The 20,901-nt window shown below is 41.5% G+C and overlaps 1 long non-coding RNA gene across 1 annotated transcript; it reads left to right on the plus strand.

Moving 5' to 3' along the window:
* Window positions 1-3,254: 3,254 nt before the first annotated feature.
* On the plus strand, window positions 3,255-20,503 carry LOC121012887 (uncharacterized). The gene is made up of 3 exons (XR_005782381.1): window positions 3,255-3,265; window positions 6,946-6,948; window positions 20,395-20,503. It is a non-coding gene; the product is annotated as an uncharacterized LOC121012887 (long non-coding RNA).
* The last annotated feature ends 398 nt before the right edge of the window (window positions 20,504-20,901 follow it).

The raw sequence follows: 20,901 nt of genomic DNA on the forward strand, positions 1-20,901 counted from the left end.
TGTCTGAATTACTGGTACTTAGCAATTGGTATATGTTAGATACATAATAAAGAATTTTTGTCAAAGAAACAAGTAAATTTGCCAATGCCGAACCATATTATAGACTGTAAAAAAAAAAAAAAAAAAAATGAAGTCTAAAGTTTAATGGGCAAAAAGCAAACCAAAACAAAAACTTAACTTGTAGTACTTTCCTGTTTGACTGCCATCACTTTTTCTCCAATAAGCAATTGGTAAGTTAAAGGTAAATGTTAAACCCTCACTAATAACAGTGCATCATACAGAAGGAATATCAAGCAAGAAAAAAAAATGCATTTTTGGTCAACTTGAGTTTTCTCCCAAATATTTAAAAGTTGAGATTGTTCAACAGAAGGAATTTAATTCATATCCAGAGTAATTCAGTGAGTCTTTTTTGGAAGAGATCTCTGTCAAGATGAAATGACACAGTCTGTTTGAGCTCAGTCCAAGCATTTTAGAACATGTTGCCTTCACTTTTGAAAGTCCAAAATAGTGGATCTAAAAAAAAAAAAAAATCCATGAAGATTTTTTTCCTGAATGGAACATTCCATTTTGGTGCAGTTTGTTGCTTTTCTTCCATCTTGTTCTTATTACTGTTTTTACCAAGTCCTTGCCATTATTATTTCTCTCCAAGCCCATACATCCATACCCGGTAACCCAAGGTTATTTTGATGGAGCATGTTGGCCATGGTCAAGGTCAGAGGAAATAAGCACCTGGCCTTCACCGCGAAGTGTAAACATTTGTTGTTTGTGGAACCATATCAGATTATTTTTCTCATTCAAAATCTTACTGAAAGAAAAAACTTACCACACTCTGGGGTAGCTTCGTGTTGGGGACACTGTGCATAATGGACTCAATTGTTTCTTCACTCTTCATGGGACAGTGCAGGCACTGAGCCCCCCACACGGTCACATGATTAAGATTACCCCATTTTTGTTTTCTGCTTCAAGGTCTCTGGACTAGGAGAAATCTGGTGACCTGCAAAGCTGGGTAGAAAAGGGCAATTTGATAATATCCCTTATCGAGGAAAGAGCTTCAGGGAACATGACCTTCTGGGTTTAGCTCTGGATTACGCTTTGTGGAAGCCTCTCTCACCAAAAATAAAACACTAGCAAGTGACACTACTGGATACTTACCTTGAACTTTTGTTACTGATACGACGTTTTTCTCAAAGGAAGAGGGAATAGATCGAGGAGGGGGCGGCGGTGGTTAGATGTTTCTTCCTTCCATGTCCGACTTGAACATCATCCATTTATACGTGCTTGGTCCCAGCATCTGTTAATGGAGTGGAATATGGGAATGTAAGGTGAGAATAGAAAGCAATCACACAAAAGAATCTCCGCCTAAGAAAGGACTTTGAAGTATTTCTATTCTACCCAGTTATCTGCAGTTGAAATTACTCTACAATGTCTCTGCCAAGCTGTTACCTGGTGTCTAGTTATAATAAAAAGGGAATAAGACAGCACACTCTGAGTGTGGTTATCATTGCCCTCAGAAGGATGCAATTTACTCAGAGCCACCTTTTGGAAACCTAAATGTTTTGGCAATAGGTGATGACTTTCTGACCTCAGGCATTTTGGGTCGATGATCTGATTAGATCATTGGTCAGAATGCTGAGTTACACCTTCCCTCTTTAGGTCTAGGAAGACTTATTGACTTGCCAGGTTGTCTGGCAAGAAGGAGAGCTCCAGATGAGGTGGGAAAAAAAGCCCAATGTTCTGCAAGTCCCTTGGCTGTCCATACATCTGTGGCCACCCCTTAGCTGGCCCTGTTGAAAGGGCCTAGAAGGGTCTCTTTCCCTCCGCCATATGTCACCTTATCTCGCCATCCAAGGGCAGGCTGCTTTGTGCTCTGATCTGTGGCCTGACCTCTCCCGAGGAATTGTTTGTCCCACCAGATGTCTCAAGAGTCTGGTTCAGGCCACAGATTCAGACTCCGGGATTTCCCTTCTTCATACCAATTCTGTCATTGCCACTCATGGACACCACTACTCACCGAAGCTCCATTTCTTCCTCTTCCTTTTGTTTAAGTCATAAAGCTTGCCAGTATGAGAGTGAAAAATGGACATATTCGTGTAGTCTTTGTTTTTAAACAATTAGCCGAAAATTAAGTAAATCATTGCTTTCTTTTAAGGAGCTGAGAACCTTCACTCAATACCTATTTATTGAGCACCTGCTATGTATCAGGCATTGTTTCCCCTTAGAAGTCCAGCTGGTAGGTTTTTTCAAATCCCTCCATTGTTTTGAAATACATATTTTAAAATTAACTCTGAAATGGACAGATCTTTTTTTGTTTGTTTTTAAACATCATTTTAATGGCTTGTTTACAGGACTCTCCAGCTCCCCGCAAGCACCATCTTTCTGGAATTTTCTACTCCAGGAGATGGAGGGGTGGAGTTCTGTTCTATACCAAGGAGATAGCTGGCACTCAACTAATAAGTGCTATGGTAGATGAGGGGAACTGTCGGAAAATATAATTATTAAATCAGAGATGAGTGGTAGGGCTTTCCGCAACAGAACTGCTTGAAGCTCCTTCTTAAAAAAGAGCTAGAATTTCTTATCTTCCTTTCCTTTTAGCAACCAGACTTCCCCTTGTGGCTCTTAAAGCCAACCAAAGCTCCTTTTAGCTCCATAGCTTGCCAATGACTAAACACAGTCTCAATGTACCTTTTCAGCTCTAAGTAACACTGGAGATGCCAAAATTCAGCAAGCTAGTAAATCACATGGGATATTAGTATTGGAGCCAATAGTCTTTTACCTATTAGTACTACCTGCTATAATAACAGGATCCAAGGGATCAACCTGAAAATAGACCCCCAAAAGACTCCTTTATCATTTGCTGACAACGAAGTCTGGACAGAGGCTCAATGTATTTTCTACCACTCCTTTTTTTCTCCTCCCATGTGATGCAGGACCGCTGTAACCTGAAGGAACTATTACTTCAACCCTGAAGTTAGAGTGGCAGATGGTCAGTTCCCTTCCTTCGGGGATCACGATGCCTGAGTCCTCATGTGATGTGAGACCCACTGAGATGACTATAGCTACTGTCCCATGAGGCCAATGGCTGCTTCTCAGAAGATCCAGAAAAAGGAGGGACAGTGGGATATCAAAGGTAGAGCTGTGGAAGTGGTCCTTCTGAATGCAGGTAATAAAGGGGTACGGGATTTGTAGAGAATTTACAAGCAGCGATAAAATCAGGTACAAGTCTGTCTGTTTTTTATTATCTCCATGCGCTGGCACTTCTAAAAATGTCAGTGATAAAACATGCCTTCCTAAAAAAAAATCTTTTTTCATCTCTAATGTTTAGAATAATTGCTGAAGTTTTTATTGATTTTACACATAAAAGTATCATATCAAATGAGCATGCTTTGATTATGCGTTCTTTACTAAGCACGGTGTTTTACTTAGAACTTAATGAAGAGAATCCCACTTTCCCCACCGGCCCCCACCCACGCCAACTGAGCAGCACATTTTCTTTTTTTTTTTTTTTTCAACGTCTATTTATTTTTGGGACAGAGAGAGAGCATGAACGGGGGAGGGGCAGAGAGAGAGGGAGACACAGAATCGGAAACAGGCTCCAGGCTCTGAGCCATCAGCCCAGAGCCTGACGCGGGGCCCGAACTCACGGACCGCGAGATCGTGACCTGGCTGAAGTCGGACGCTTAACCGACTGCGCCACCCAGGCGCCCCGAGCAGCACATTTTCTTTCAAGAGTCTGTGGCGAGCGATTTGAAATTGTTCAAGCTTGTTTCAGTGACAGTGTACTTTTCATGTTCTACGGTACTACACATTCCTGCAATTAAATAATAGATACAAAATAAACAATAAAAAAACAATCACGGGATATTAGTCAGCTTGGGCTGCATAACAAAATAGCACAGACTAGGGGGCTTAAACGTAACAATTTTCTCGCAGTTCTGAAGGCTAGACGTACAAGATCAAAGTGCTAGCAAAACTGATTTCTCTTGAGGCCTCTCTCTTCCACTTGTAGATGGCCATCTTCTCACGAAGTCCTCAAATGGCCTCTCTTCTGTGCACACCCAGAGACAGATTTCCAGTGTCTTTCTCTTCTTATTATGTCAGCAATCCTACAAGGTCAGGGCCTACCTTCATGACTTTGCTTATCCTTAGTTACCTCCATAAAGGCCCCATCTCCAAATACAATCACATTGGGGATCAGAACTTCAACATATGGATTTGGTGGGGAGGGGATATAATTCCGTCCATAACACATAGTGAGTGGAAAGGATAAGAAACAGATTTCAGTCATTTCAATTCTGTCATTCATTGTAACTATGCAGCACTTTCATTCGTGTTTAAAATTTAAAACAGAGAAATAAGGTGCAAATTGCAAACCATACTATTTTTGTTTGGTAAACACCAATCTTAGTTTATACCTGAAATATTTGACTTTTAGTGTCCAAATTTTTAAATTATTACTCATGTAATTTTGATGTACTTGCTATTAGACTGAAACGTATGCTCATGATTGCAACAAATATGTAGATATGCTTCCCCTCTTTTTCAAAAACTACTTTATTTATAAAGTTTTCACCCATTACTTGCATAACTGCTCATACTGTAAAACTTTATTTTAATTTTCAACTGGCTTGATTATATGTATACAATGACCAGGAAAAGAAAATCTTCACTATGTTTCTTTACTAGGCATTTTTATATTTCATTTTGTTTCATTACTACAGTTGAAAATAAGTTTGTCATTGAATGTCAGATAACCATGGAAGGCCACCAAGGAGAGCTTCTTGGTCATGACTAGAAAGGAGATTGGAAAGGAGCTAAATACATCATCCCGTTGAGATCCTGAGGCCTCAGATTAACCTACATAAGGTTTTCTCAGCAGAAATGTGGCCAGGTCCTTTCCTAATGATGTGGGGCTGGGCAAAGTGAATAAATAGATCCACCTGCCTCCACCCGGGGCTCACTCCCAGTTCTCTCCCGCTTATATTCTATCTACCTCACCAAAGACATAGAGCACATACTTATGGCTACCCCAACCCAAGATCTGAGTCATAGCCACTCCAACAATCAGCCTTTGGCCACCACCTTGGGCCTAGAGTATGTACCCCAGCAATAAACTCTGCCCTCAGGAGGATGGACCTCAGAAAAAGACAGCAAGGACCTTGGAAATGACTTCCAGTTGTTTGAGGTGAGGGTGTGTGTTCTGGGGACCCCATACCCCAACCTTCGTGACAGGGATTCTGATGGGCTCTTCCCCCTGGCCCTACGGACTCTTCACCCCACAGGGAGAGGCAGAGCAAAAAGAGGGTTCCAGGCTGGCCACCCTGGCTCTCTAGGTCTAAGGGAGGCACTATTGTGGGCAATCATGTCCACTGGTGGATGAGACTTACCTTTGAACGTAGGCTACAGTGATGTATTTTACAAACTTTTCTGCTCACTAGCCCCTTGGTTGCTCCATAGTCCAGAGATTTTAGGTCTCAGGTCCCTTAGGATCCCCAGGCTGCTGTAAGAGAGCCATGGAAAGTCTTCCTGCCTTGTGATTCTCCGTCTAAAAGCAACACTTTGATAGGTTGTTTCTGGGTTCTAAGACAGCTAGTTGGGAACCCTAGAGACCAAAAAGTTGAACTTTTATATAGTTTCCTAAAATTTAAATGTAGCATTCTTTCCCCCTTCTTATGGCATTTAAACCAAGGTTACTTGATGATCAGCAAAGACTATTCTTTAAGTACCTTTTTTTAAAAAAATTATCTGCATCTATACGTGCATTGATACTCATCGGTGAATGAATGTGCATATGTGCATATGTGTGCATTTATGCATGTGTGTGTGCGCACCTGTGTTTGTGTCTTTGGCTCCCAGAAGTCCTATTGAGAGTGATTTGTTTTGAATACTGACGCCCATTCGGGATTTTTTTTTTTTTTTTTTTTTTTTTTTTTTGCTCTTAAAGGTGTCAGCAGAAGCTGTGAAAAGGTACAGATCAGAGAATATAACATCCCCTAAGGGACTTCTCGGAGGCTCACACTTCATGTGCCAGACTCCCTTGTTTCAGGATAAGTATTTGACATGCTTTGTTACCTGATTAAACCTGCATGTGTTTCGTTCTGGCTTATTACTGTCTGAGGCACTGTGTTGTGAAATGAAAATTACTGGCATTTGCCTGCCAAATGCAGTGATTCAGAGAATTGTGAATTAGGATTCTTTAATTACAAAGATCTGCACCTGATAGGGTAATTTCAAAAGCAAAGTTAACCACACGTGCTCTACTTATTTTCAAACTAATTCTATTGAATTACATTTCATTTAAAAGGCTTTATTGGTCCCCTATTAATACACGGGGAACAATAAACAAAATGCTTTGTTAAGACCCAATCTCATTTCACCTGGGTTGAAGAAGGGAGGGGGGGATTACATTTTCATGAAATAGAATACAAATGCCATGATTTTATGGGGCATTTCTTTAAGAGTGCTATCACTGGGAATTATTTGTACTTTGCTTATATTACATTTAAGTTGAAAAGGTTCATGCATTAGATGAATTTGAGGACACATGAAAACAAGGTGACTTGTGGGGGAAAAGATAAGCCCCATTGTTTTCTCTCTCTTTCGTTGGTTTTTAGATTTTAAGGAAATTGCTATAAGTATCTCATTTTTATTTTATAGAGCATTTTGGTACAGTTAATAGATGTTTAATGGAAACAACAGCAACAATTTAGTGCTACACAGACTACGAAGGCAGCGTCTTTAAAAGATTCAACACATTGAGTCATAGCCTGAGGACCTGAAATCAAAGCTGCTTATTTTTAAAGGGTGTACCCATTAGAGTTACTTTAAGGTTTTCTTCCTTGACTAAAAGCAAGGCATGCATATAATAGTATTTTTTAAAAGATCCAGACGTAGAGCCCAAAATAAAAAGTTTAAGTCTCCCTCTTTCTTCGTTACCCAGAGGCACAGACTGTTAACAACGTCAGGATTTTTTTCCTCTAGGACTGGTCTTCTATTTTGTGTGTGATGCCTCTATACTTTTCAAGAACTGTGATGTTGTTCTGTTTCGTTTAGTATATGCCCCTGTGTTATGTCAACCTTCAACTTCCTGGGATCTTCCCCACAAGAAACCCATCCTGGGTGCCTCTCCTGCACGTTCCCATCTCCATCTTACTTATCTAGGCTCTTGTTTAAATGACTTTCAAGTGGAAGAAAGCTCAAAAATACTGACAGCGTCCGCATTTAACTAAAATGTAAATGTAAGCATGGAAATAACGTAAGTCAAGTGCAAGCTGCTTTCCCTTTAGAAACTCGTTTTCTGTAATCCTGAAGGTTGACATTCCCTTGGAAAACCCTTCAGGACTGGTGTTGTTCCCCTGGTCGCCTCTGTCCGGGGTCCTTACTGTCCTTTACACACAATGCACGCAGTCCTTGTCCCCAGAATTGCTTACACACACAGGGAGCTATGGCTGCCCCAGCATGGGTGGGACAACCACAGGGACCCCCTGTGGTTCTCTGCCCTGACAGCCTCTGCAGGTAAACTCACCTTACACCAAGATCCGGTAGGATTAAATTCACTTCATTTCTTAGTGTGCCTTCCAAGATAAACTCTCCTTATACCAAACCCTGACTATCAAAGTAAAATTCAAGTGTGTGGAAGGTACTTTTCAAACTGTTTCACTTCTTGCGTAAAATGGCCACCACATGAAGTTTTCTGGGCTTTCACGCACCGTGAATTTTGGTGGCCCTTCCCAAGAACTCAGTGAGAAAAAAATTATTAAGAGCCACTCAAAGGAATATATTAGTTTATATTTACTTTTGAAACATTCACTGGGTGTTCCTATTAGTGACTTGTAACCATTTGGTTTTTTTTAAAATATGAAGTTTATTGTCAAATTGGTTTCCGTACAACACCCAGTGCTCATCCCAACAGGTGCCCTCCTCAGTGCCCATCACCCACCCTCCCCGCCCTCCCACCCCCCATCAACCCTCAGTTTGTTCTCAGTTTTTAAGAGTCTCTTATGAAAGGACTTGTAACCATTTGATAACAACCTCCATCTTTATATTGAGGTCCCACTGTACCGAGCCTTCTAATAAGGGGATGTGTGGGGACCTATTCTGGGTTTCACATAAATTCTAAGATTCTCTGCTCTTCCCATGAATACTTCAGTAAACCAAGGTGAAAAAGAGATACATACTTCTAAAGAAGATAATATGATGCTGCGACTTTTCTGTTGTGTTACTTCTTTTGGTGTTCATTTTCAAAACAGGATATAATGAAAAGCAACAGATTTTTCAAAAATCGTTTTGTGACAAATTTGTTTTGTGACTTTACCCCCATTTTAATAACCAGGTCAGGTGGATTGCACAGACGACTTCATTATAAAGGTGGATATTGGCTCATTAATGCTGTTTAAAAATATTTCGCTGCAGGGGCGCCTCGGGGCTCAGTCGGTTAAGCGTCCGACTCTTGATTTCAGCCCAGGTCGTGATCTCAGGGTTGTGAGACTGAGTCCTGCGTCCAGGTCTGTGCTGATGGTGTGGAGCCTGCTTGGGATTCTCTCTGTCCCTCTCTCTGCCCCTTCCCTGCACACTCTGTCTCAAAATAAATAAATAAACTTTAAAACAATTATTTCTCTTGGCATATATGCTCTCAATATATCCTAAGTATATCCAATATATCCAATATATCCTCAGCAGCAAATTCCTGAGTTTGGTGGCTTCAAATATTCAACCCATTCGTGTGAAAATAAATTGAAACTGGAAAGCTGTGCCTTTTGTGTGTCAGACTCTGTTCTCACTACCGAGAAGCCAGACACACAGAGACTCAATCCTCACCGTGAAGAGGTTCACAGCATCCTGGGGGAGGCAATGCGGGGACATCCAACCTGAGGTTGAGACCGTATGAGGACGAGAGTGAGGAGAAGGTAACTCTGCCTGGACTCTTGGAGAAGGCTCCACAGAGAACATGATGTTTTACAGAAAGAGGGAGACTTTGAAAGTGAGGAAGGACATTTCAAGCTCAGGGGGCTGAGAGCACAGAGTCCTGACAGCACTTTCAGAACGAGTGGCGAGGTGAGGCTGGGCCAGAGAGGGAGAGGGCAGTTCATTTACGTAATTCCAGACTAAGGAATTACGCTGTGTGGGCTCTAAGGACTCAGTGAAGATTTTGCAACAGGAGAGCACAGGGTGGACGCTGTCCCTGCCAAGGCAAGAATCATAAAAGCAGCCTGTTACTACCCTGTGCACCCACCCGAGGGCATGCGGCACCCCAGGAGTCGTCCGGGCAGGAGAGCCACAGTGTTTCTCAAAGCAATGGGATATAGTATACATGCCAACAGAAGACTTTCCACCGTGCCTGCTGCTCCCTCCCCTCACTCCCACAGATCCCAGTCTCCAGCTTAGACTCACCCCCAGAGCTGTCCGCCCTCCTGGAGCTGGAAGACGAGGTGTTTCTAGAATCTCCCCGGGAGTCTTCTGGATCTCTCCCCATGAAACTATCCAAAGCGGGTCTCTGAATGAGGAGACTGCCACCCAGCCCTGGAGGCAGCAGGCGAGTCAGGCACTGGCCCACAGGGCCTAAGGGAGGCAGAGCCGACCTCCTAGAAAGCGACGCTTCTTCGCCACCGCCATGTTTCTCATTTTCTCTTCATGTGCGCTTGTTCCTGCCCAGAGTTAATGGCAGGAGATCGAATGGATCCGTATACAGATCATTGTCATATTATGTACTGGGACAAGACCTCAAAAACAAGCCTCAACTTCTAAGAACAAGGAATTTGTTCAATAAACCGTGGTACATCCATACAACGTTCTACCGTGTGGCCGCGATAAATGTCGGAGGAAAGAATATGTGAGGAGATGATACAATGGTCTTCATTGCCGAGCGCTAAATTATGCATGATTTCTTCTTCTTTTTCTTTTATGGAGCTCCCAAATTTCCCATAACGCATGTACATGTTTTAATGAAAACAGAACATTATTTTAAAATCAGCATAATTTTTTTTCTCTACTTTGAGGCCAAACACTTTGGGATTCTATACCATTTAAAGCAACTATAAATTTAGAAAACGCTTAAAGCATAGCTTCATGTATAATTTACCTAAGGAATCAAGTGTACATTTCTGAGCATTTCAAAGCTATAATTCAGCCGTGGTCCTGGAGACCTGGTAAAGCCTTGAGAGCAAAATGTAAGATGTTTCATCATCCATCAAAACTCCCTGGCACACACAGATTTTATTCTTGCAAAATTTGGGCAGATACCATAGTTTTTATTACTGAACCTGCGGTTTTCTCTCTCTCAAGTCTGGGATTTAATAATTACAAATATAACGGCATAAAAAGGTAGATGTGTTTTACCTCCCACACGATTATTACTCATTGTTTATCATTTATGGTCTCTGACCCCAGCAATCCCTCTCCCAACACACACACACACACACACACACACACACACACACACACAGTATAACAGTCCTGTTCAGGTTACCATTCTGAAAATAAACTTGATTTAAATGTCATGTGGATCAACAACATGGAATATATTTTGTACAAATGCAGTTGGAAAAGGCCTTTATAGAATTTCCTTTTTTCTTGCTCTGATAAGCTTGAGCAAAATCATGTTTTGCTCAGTTTTGTAATGAATGTTTCTCTTATGATTTTTGATAGAGAGTCTTACTTGCTCCTCTGATGAGAGGTTCCCAAGTAGGTTTAAGTGTTCGTGGTGACTGAGTGGTTTCTCTGGAAATGGGGGGATACACCTCTGGTACTTTTACCCACTTTTTTATTTACCCCCTTTTATTTGCCTTCTTTTTCCACATGCTACGTTTTCTTTTTTCCCCCGGGCTTGTGGTATTTGTCACCGAAAGACACGGGTTTCTGCTTAGTATTTGGGGGTAATCCAAGACCGCAAATTGCTATGATTTTCATAGACACTCACTCTACAAAAATCTCTGTAAAACTGCATGAAGCTAGGGCTTGAGCTAAGGCACGAGCCTTGAACTTGAGGTAATATTTCTACCTAAAGAAGAAAACAAGGAATGGTAAAGCCAACTGAAGGACAGAGGACAGTTCTCTTCTGAGACCTCAACACGGAGGGGTCTTAACATAGGCGTGCATAGACACTTTCACCGTGTTCTCTTCACTGCCGAAAGGCAGGCTTAAAGAATGTTAGAGTAAGCTTCATAAAAACACTCTTTCTTATTGGAAAGGTAACATTCATTTCCGATTGGCAACTGGAACCATTTTTTTATTGTTTTCATGTTGGAGATGTCACACCTAGCTTCCTAAACATTCTTTCTTGCTGGGAAGGGGCATTCCTATAAAATGGAAACTCTGGGGTGGCCTCACTGGAGATTCCCTATTAAAAAAATACAGAAAATCTTAAAACGATGAGCAGATCTCACCTTCCAAGTACCTTAGTTAATCCTTGGGACCCAGGGAGGCAGTTTTGAGGAAGTTGTGTTAACACTTAAAAGCCACCTGGGTACCATATAACACAAGGAAGTCGCAATTCACCGGAGCTAATGGTACTTTTGAAAAGCGTTTTACATCCTCCTGGGGCAGGGAGCTCGGGCACAAGGAAAATCTGGCTCAGGTATTTTTGGTTTTTATAGCTGCCGTATCCAAGAAAGTCAAAGTCAAGGGCCTTCTAGAAGAATCCGTTTTACATGCCAATATGCTTTATAGAGTCCTCACTGCAGATGGGGAAACCGAGCTCCCTGAGAACAGATTTATACTTGCCCAAAGACAGCACAATCGGTCATTAAGAACAACACTTCTACGTCAGAGAAAGACAAGGACTATATGATATTACTTTTGTGTAGAATCTAAACAAGTTTAAACACTGAAATACAAAGTAAAATAGTGGTTATCCGGGGATGGGAGGAAGATAAAATGAACGGTGTTTAAGGCTATAAACTTGTGACTAGTAGTAAATAAGCTATACAGATCAAATGCCCAATATTACAAATATAGACAGTAATATTGCACTGTAATTATGTAACGTGATAAATATGGCTACATTGGCAATCATATGGCAATACATAAATGTATCAGAGTAACAGTTGTCCACCTTAAATTTACACATTGCTACATGTCAAATTTATTCAATAAGAAACAAGACTTCACACAAATACGTTAAAAAACAAAAAACCTTTGAAGTGTTTCTAGTTTTGTTTTCATGCTCCAAATGCTGATTAATTCATTAACTCCGGATATTTGGACAACTTGACTTTTTGTGAACAGCACTTTGAAATTTAATGCAGAGCTCCCTTCTCAGAATTTTACAGTTTTGGCTCCTGAAATGACTAGTCTTTACAATCCCCTCACATGTACTCCCTCACTGAAGTGTAAGGAACATCTTTTTCTCCAGCTCCTGGCCCGGATTCAGGTAGTAAAGATTTTCCAAACACCTGCATGAATGTTAGCAAGATCCAAATCTGCTTAAGGGGCCTGTATGTTTTCATCTTGAAAGAAGTCATGTTTCCTCCACCAAGCGCTACCGAGTTCTGCTTCAGATATCATATACTCCTTCCGAAAAGGTCTTTTCCTTCTCCTCAGGAAGGATTAGGAAAAGCTTGTGATGCTGAAGAGAAAGAAGGTATTGGCTAGCCCAGTTTTGTGGGAGAGGAGAGGAAAGGAAATCTCCGGAATCTTTCGCAAGAGTGGAGTGATCTAACTTAACCTGCGTGGGAATGACTGGGGATAGGGTTCAACCCTTCGGACTTCTTCGTGGAGCTAAAACGCCAAAGAGAATGGAGTTAGGGGTCCGAAGGTTAGCTAGAGACATCTGAAAAGCCCCAAATCTTTTCTCTTAGAGCGGTGCGATATTCAAATCACTCATAAGTACTCTTGGAGGTGCTTGCAGTTCCATGAATATCTAATGTCACTTTGAATCTTACTTCTGTTAAACCACATCCTTTTAAATATCGTAATGAACTTACTGTCGTTTTTTTCAGGACTCAGGGCTATTATTAGCTGGCCTGCACTCCACATGGCTTCTCCCACACGGCAAATCCTTTGCTCTCTCTCGTTTCACCCACTTATAACTGCCAATGGCCTGTCATTGCAAGGGAGAGCTGAGCACTTTGAAGGCAGACCCTGCAGACTGTGTGACCTTCAACAAAGTTACTTAACTGTCCCAAATTTCAGCCTCATGTATGACATAAGAGTAATTAATTACAGCGCCTACCTCATGGGTTTCTTGTAAATCTTACACAACATAATGCAGTAATAATGCATTTAGCCCAGTTCTGGCATGCAGTAAGGGTTTCGTTTTTTAAAATAAACTAGTAAGGGGGCGCCTGGGTGGTGCAGTCGGTTAAGCGTCCGACTTCATCCAGGTCACGATCTCGCGGTCCGTGGGTTGGAGCCCCGCGTCAGGCTCTGGGCTGATGGCTCAGAGCCTGGAGCCTGTTTCCGATTCTGTGTCTCCCTCTCTCTCTGCCCCTCCCCCGTTCATGCTCTGTCTCTCTCTGTCCCACAAATAAATAAAAACGTTGAAAAAAAATTAAAAAAAAATAAAAAAATAAAATAAACTAGTAAGTAGCATTTATTAAGTGCTTATTATTTATGAGACAACGTCTTTATCACTTCATTCACATCAACCCATTTAATACTATTATTACCTCATTTTACAGATGAGGAAATGGAGCCACTTACTTGTTGAAAATTTAAAAGATCAATAAATAATATGACTTTCTTCCTTTCCCAGGTTGGAAAAGAATTGAGAGATAAACACAGGGCGAAGGCAGAGGAAGCTCTAAACGTTACTTTTATTACCGATGCAGTTAGAGAAGATGTCTCCAGACGTGCAACCTTGCTAATCTTTTTTCCCAGAAGACAATTTGCCCTCCCACTTACAGGCATCACTGGACAATCGCGAGTCTCCTGGGGAAGAGAAGCAGGTTACCACCCGCAGAGCAGAGAGCCGGGCCAGAAGGCTCCCTCTCATCAGGAAGCCAGATCTGAACTGAGGGAAGGAGAGACTGAACTGAGCATGCCTAGAACCTTCCCTCAACCCCGCTCTGAGGTTAAATAAATAAGCTGTCAAGAGGAATAAATAAGAGGTAAGGTGGGAATCCAGACATTAGCCTAATAAAAACCCCACAATAGGAAAAATGGGAGCAAGGGTCTACAAAGCACTCCAAATACCATCACCATCATCATTATCTCCTTTATTAAGACTCATTTTTTTACATCCATTTTGGACTGTTTAGAGTTTTGTTTTTTGGGTTTTGGCTTTGCTTTTTTTTTTTTTTTTTTAATCAGCTTTGGCAAGTAGTGGTTTTCTAGGAATTCATCTATTTCATATGTATTTTCAAGTTGGTTGACATAAAGATGTTTATTATTTTTTTTAAATGTCTGTAAGATCTTAACAAAATTTCTTTGTTTACTGCTGAGATGGATACTTAGACCAATGATTTTTTTTTCAGCCCTTCTTTTTTTTTAACTGTATGCATTGATTTAAAAGTATGAAATGTCTCCCTACGAATGACTTCAGGGACACCTGGGTGGCTCACTCAGTTAAATAGCTGACTTTGGCTCAGGTCATGATCTCATGGTCCATGGGTTTGGGCCCAGTGTCAGGCTCTGTGCTGACAGCTCAGAGGCTGAAGCCTGCTTCAGATTCTGTATCTTCCTCTCTCTGCCCCTCCCCTGCTCATTCTCTCTCTCTCTCTCTCTCTCTCTCAAAAATAAATAAACATTAAAAAAAATAATGACTTCAGTTGCATATACAAGTTTTGACTAGAGTCTTCTCATTATCATTCAGTTCAAAATCTTTTCTTTTCTTTTCTTTTCTTTTCTTTTCTTTTCTTTTCTTTTCATTTTAGAGGAGGGGAAGGGGTAGACAGCGAGAGAGAGACTATCAAGCAGGCTCCATGGCCAGTGCCAAAAATTAATCAATTCAAGGAAAATCAAGAGTGTCCATGTAAGTCAGACAAGGGAGGAGGCAGACATGATCTATGTAAAAATGAACCAAGATACATTCCCTGACTTCAAGTTTTCAGTCTATTGAGAAAGACATATTGATTTTGTTAGCATCAGACAAAGGCTCTGGTAGGGGTGGTCACAGGGCCTTTGGGGAGCACATACATATTAGGTGCACTTGACCCATTTCTGGGGTAGGGTGGGGTTGCCGGGAAAGATTTCATGGAAGAGCTGACATCTAAAGCTGAGACCTGGAGATGAGCAGGAGTTAAGTAGACCAGAGTGAACCGCCAGATGCTTGAAGATGCAGCATGAGACAGTTGGGAGCCACAAACCAGGGCCACAGTTGGAGAAAGGCATGCAGGCAAGGGGGCTGCACGTACAAAGGTCCAGGGGCAGGACAGACCGGGCCCCATTTTGGTTATGTGTCACAGGAAGAGTTGCATTTCTGAAACACAGATCTTATCATGTCATTCTTCTGCTGAAAAGCCTCTAACAGTTCCCTGCTCCCTACAGAGAAATGTCCCAAGTCCTTAGCAGACATGCAGGGCCCCTCGCGACTCGGCCAGCTTACTTGTTCAATCTATTTCTACTACTCTGCCCACCTGAATAAACCAGCTGCCCCAGCCACATCCTTGCTCACGCTCTTCCCTCTGCTTCGATATACCTTCTCCCTCCTCTGTTCAATGACTTTCTACCTGTTTTTCAAAGTCCACTTACATGTCACTTCTTCCCTGGGCATCCAGATGAAATCAAATGTTTCTTTCTTCACCATCATTCTTCATTTCCATGGTATCTTTCTCTGTGCCTTAATGCTTAAAATACGGTATGATTAGTTTTTGTTTATCTGTTTCTTCTGTCTGATGGATGTTGAGCTCTTTGACATCTCATACATTTCTTTTGTGATCGAATTGATTTGACCTCCAGTTTTGCCAATCACTGGTTCGATATTTCTAATTTCATCCTTTGCCCTTCAATTATAGCTAAATTTATCAGTATGTACGATTTCATTTTCAGGTCAAGAAATATAGCTCATATAATTTTTTACAGATAAACATTTATAGAAATATTAAATTAAAGTGGGGTCAAGGTACAGCTGTAAGCTTTTCTAGAGTGTAGTAACTAAGGTAAAAATCCCAAGAAAAGCTTTGAAGGATAATAATTCGGCAGATAACCTACCTGTAGCTTTGATTCCTGGGCACCACCACAAGAAGGGAAAGATCCCCACTGAGTTCCCTCTTTAGATTAAGAGATTATTTGTGACCCATCTGCCACTTGGAGTCACAGGGAGTGAGGCCCAGGAATCTGCATTTATAACAATCCTAACTTTCAAAAGTACACTCCCTCACTCCCTGCTTTCTCCCAGGCAATCCTTAGGCACCCAAAGTTCCAGAACTCCTGCCAATGACCTCCCCTGGTAAAACAATAAGTCACTTCTTTTCTGGCTAAATTGCATTTTCCTAGGAGGTACAACCAAAACCACCTATTATCGAACACTATGAGCCATTCGCTCCATGGTGTCTAGGTGAACTCAAACGTGATAAATACATAACAAGTGTCTGTACTAACTTCAACATGGCGATACTTATAAAGAGTTTGAACTTCTAGTCATTCCAAAGGTGAACAACTGTAGTTATGAGCCAGAGAATTTGAAAAGACATTTCCTACTAATTAATTATGCAGTTCTGGGTAGATATATTTGTAGATGTTACTGTTTGAAAGTCATGATCCTGCTTTCCTCACCCATCCTTTTTTGCATGAACGTGAAACTTAGTAGTTAATAATAATCACCAGAAGTAATATAACACTAACGTTAAACATCTGCCTTCTCTAGGAAGATGGCGAATGTCACCATATGTTACACATGGTTATTATTATTCCAGATCCTATTAGTATTGCAAACTCATGTACCACGAGGTAAATCATGCTCACAAAATTGAAAATCAGAGTGCAGGAAAATACAAACATTTAAGACACATATATCACAGTTTCATTGTGTGGGCAGAGACAGTGAGAGTAATATTAAAGTGGTCTCCATTTGGCATATATTTAATAATACTAGTTTGGGGCAAGATGTTCAGATGGTAGTGTTTGGTGAATGTAATAACAATAATTATATACTGTGTGCCCCAACTGTACAGAGCTTTCTATACATTGTCTCTAGTCTTTATAATAACCATCCGAGGAAAGTGTCACCCCAACCTTTTCAGCTGAATGAACTGCATAGGCAATTGTCTAAAATCACACAACTAGTTAGTGACAACACTCGTTTATTTTTTTTTTAATTTTTTTAATGTTTTTATTTATTTTTGAGAGAGAGAGACAGAGTGCGAGCAGGGGAGGTGCAGAGAGAGAGAGGGAGACCCAGAATCTGAAGCAGGCTCCAGGCTCTGAGCTGTCAGCACAGAGCCCGACGCGGGACTTGAACTCACGAGCTGTGAGATCATGTCCTGAGCCGAAGTCGGACACTCAACCGACTGAGTCACCCAGGTGCCCCAACAACCCTAGTTTCTGAACCCAGGATTGCCTGACCTCAGAGTCCGTGCTCTTTTTTGCTGAGATTAAAAACTGCATGAGGGCAGCTTTTATTGCTTTTATTCCCTGCTTGATTCTCCGAGCTTTGAAGAGGCCGTGTTATAGCGTAGGTGCTCAATAAAAAAAAGAATAATAGCTTGCTGCCAGGTCAAGCATTTCATCCTTGCCAGTTTCCCTCAAAGAAATCCTTAATCCACAATTTGATAGTATCCTCACCCAAATAAAAGTAATACTCGTCATAACAGGCAAAATTAGAATAATAAAAAAAAATGTTTGATTAATCCAAAAGAGAGCAAGAAACAAGTGGGAGAAAAAAGAGGTGGGGGGAACAGAAAAAGGTGGGACAAACAAAACAAATACTGAGACGGAAAATTTAAACTCAGTATGCCAGCGATTGAATTTAGGGTTTAGTAAACGAACTACTGCAATGAAAAGATAAAGATTATTAGACTTCAGTTCTAAAATCATATCCATAATATTCACTTAATTCTTTTATTATTTCTTCCTTTTTCACGTCTGTCTTGTAGATGAAAGATGAAGCCTTTAAGGGAGTGAAGAAACTCGCCATGGTGACTCAGCCCATAAGTAACAGAGTCAGGACATGGACCCCAATGGTCCAGCCCAGAACCCTCACCCATGGCCATTTAATACACCCTCGGCAAAGAGAAGGTGCTGTCCAGCTTGGCAAGAATGTTGCGGTACAGCCAACATAGGGAAACGTACAAAAAGTAGAGAAAATGGATGGTTGATCGATCCTAGGTTGGGGTTTTGCTTGAAAGTGGCTGAAGACAAGATGGTCTGGGGAGAGACTGGTTTAAAAATTCCATCTTGGAATCTAGGCAGAATGAGGGGGGGGTGCTGCGAGTCAGGGGGAAGGTGTAGCTAAAGACAGCAAGGGGTTGGGGGTCATGGGGACCAGACATTTGCTTGAGGCTGAAGATCAGGAAGCAAGAGAAGAGGCCTAGAAGAATATTAGCTTGCTGTCAGAGAGAGTAGGATGGGTGTCCAGACAACGTCTTACAAGGCATGCCAGAGGTAAATTAGAAACAAAGATAAAGTCGGGAAAATAGATTTATTCTTGAGATGCCCGGGTGGCTCAGTCGGCTAAGCGTCTGACTTTGGTTCAGGTCATGATCTCTCAGTCCACGAGTTCGAGCCCCGCATCGGGCTCTGTGCAGACAGCTCAGAGCCTGGAGCCTGCTTCAGATTCTGTGTCTCCCTCTCTCTCTGCCCCTCCCCTGCTTGCACTCTGTCTCTCTTTCTCTCTCTCAAAAAGTAAACATTAAAAAACAGTTTAAAAAATAGCTTTATTCTTAATCATTAAATTTCAAGGATAAGGACACAAGCTGGAAGCTACAAGTCACTTCTTGTTACCTGAACCACCATTTTCATGAGATTATTAAAAACTCTGATCACAGATCATTAAAAAATTCTAAATTGCTCCAGGTAACAGATTGCTTTCTCTGAATCACTCAATTTTTTTTTTTCTGAAATAAGGAGAAGAAAAATAGTTAAAATTAGCCACCTTTTTATAATGCACTTGCTGGAACTAATTAGTAATTATTTTTTAACATAAGCAGTTGGTATGAGAGTGGTGATAATATATTTACAATATAAACTTAGCATCATTAATGAGGTTGTCATTTGTGGAGACAAGACTGTCAGAAGCTGTCCCCTTTATGACGGAGAGCCGCTCTTTCAGTTCCAGGGTGGAAGGTGGCAGTCAGAACACTCTTAAGAAAAAAATTCTGCAAGAATAATGTATGCCATGATATATATTTGAAGAGCTGTAATACGCACAGTGTTTGAAGGCTTTCTAAAAAACAAATGAAGTTTTTAGCCTAACAGCTAAAGCTTGAGCGTCTTAAAGATTTATCAACATAAAAACGTGGCTTCTTTACAACTAAGTATTCGCATGGATGGAAACTCTTTGATTCTCTGATAACAAATGCGTCTTTTTGTATTAATTCTTAAGTAGCCTAACATTAGCCTTTTCCCTTCTAAACTCCCATATTTGGATTCAGAGTGAGACTTTCTTTTCCCTTCTCATTTAATCAATGTTGGCACGAAGCTCCCCTCTGTCAGCTTGATATTCTGCTCTGGTCTGACCTAATTCTGCTCAGGCAATGAATTCACTTACTCCCCCTGGCTGGGCAAAAGGAAGAAGACATGGGAGAGACATGAGATACCAAAGTATTTCTTGTGTTAGGCTGTTTTAGGGCGTCGGCCTAATTTAAGTACTTGGATAACATTCCCCAGACAGTGTGTGAAGGGTTTTCTTAGTTCACATTGGGCCGTGGTTGAGCCTAACTTGACCTCACTCATCCCCATCCCAGCTATGCGGAGAGACCTCTTCTGGCAGAGAAGGATCGAGAATGCTTTTTCCACCCCCTCGAGTCGGTGATACCTAACCCCCATGTGTAATTTCGGAGCGCCCTTCCAAGCGCTGGAGTGTCCGGTGGTGTTTGTGAGCCCTGCGTGCTGTTGTAGACAGTTCCGTCATCATCATTTATGCTGTGGCAAAGCTCTCGTGTGTTTCAGTAAAAAGAAGATTGTGCTTGGGTTTTGTCTTCGCTTGACATGCTGCTTACCTCTGCTTGCTGATGTGGTATTTTCCAACGAACCACTGTCACCACAACAGCAGGAATCCTTAGTTGTAGCAAAAACTCATAACAGAGCTGAAATTTCCATAAGACAACTCAGACTGGGGAAAACATAGTTTAGCCTTTTTTTTTTTTTTTTTAACATTTATTTATTTTTGAGAGACACAGAGAGACAGAGCATGAGCAGGGAGGGGCAGAGAGAGAGGGAGACACAGAATCTGAAGCAGGTCCCAGGCCCCGAGCTGTCGGCACAGAGCTTGATGTGGGGCTCGAACTCACAAACCGTGAGATCATGACCTGAGTCGAGGTCGGACGCTTAACCGACTGAGCCGCCCAGGCACCCCGAGTTTAGCCTTTTATCCCAGTCACGAAACATCCAACCAAAATTTATGCTTCCCAGATTCCCTTGCAGCAAGTACGGACCTGTAGCTAGGTTCTGACAAATAGAGTGTAAACTGAACTGAGTGTAACTTCCAGAATAACCCTTTAACGTAGGATAACTCAACCTAGAGTATACGCTTCACGCTCCCCCACCTTTCTGCATTGCTGCCTAAAATGTTGGAGCTCTCCCATCACTTACTCACTGTCTTACTTGATTCTAGTATATCATTTTGAATTGTGGTCTTTTTCTTTTGCCACTATATCTTGCTTCTTCAAGAAGAAAACATCAAAATCAACTTCAAGTCATGGGCTGCCTTTTCAAGCTGTGTCATGTGTGTGTGTTTGTATGTGTGTGCATGTGTGTGTGCTTGCATGCATGCACACACTTTGGTGGTAGAGGTAGAGTTATAAAAATAATAGAAGAAACAATCCCTGACATGAAGAAGTGTATCACAAGGATGAGACTTACTCGGTGGGA

This window comes from Herpailurus yagouaroundi, unplaced genomic scaffold (genome assembly GCF_014898765.1).
Source record: "Herpailurus yagouaroundi ecotype Mexico unplaced genomic scaffold, PumYag 197, whole genome shotgun sequence".
Lineage (NCBI taxonomy): Eukaryota > Metazoa > Chordata > Mammalia > Carnivora > Felidae > Herpailurus > Herpailurus yagouaroundi.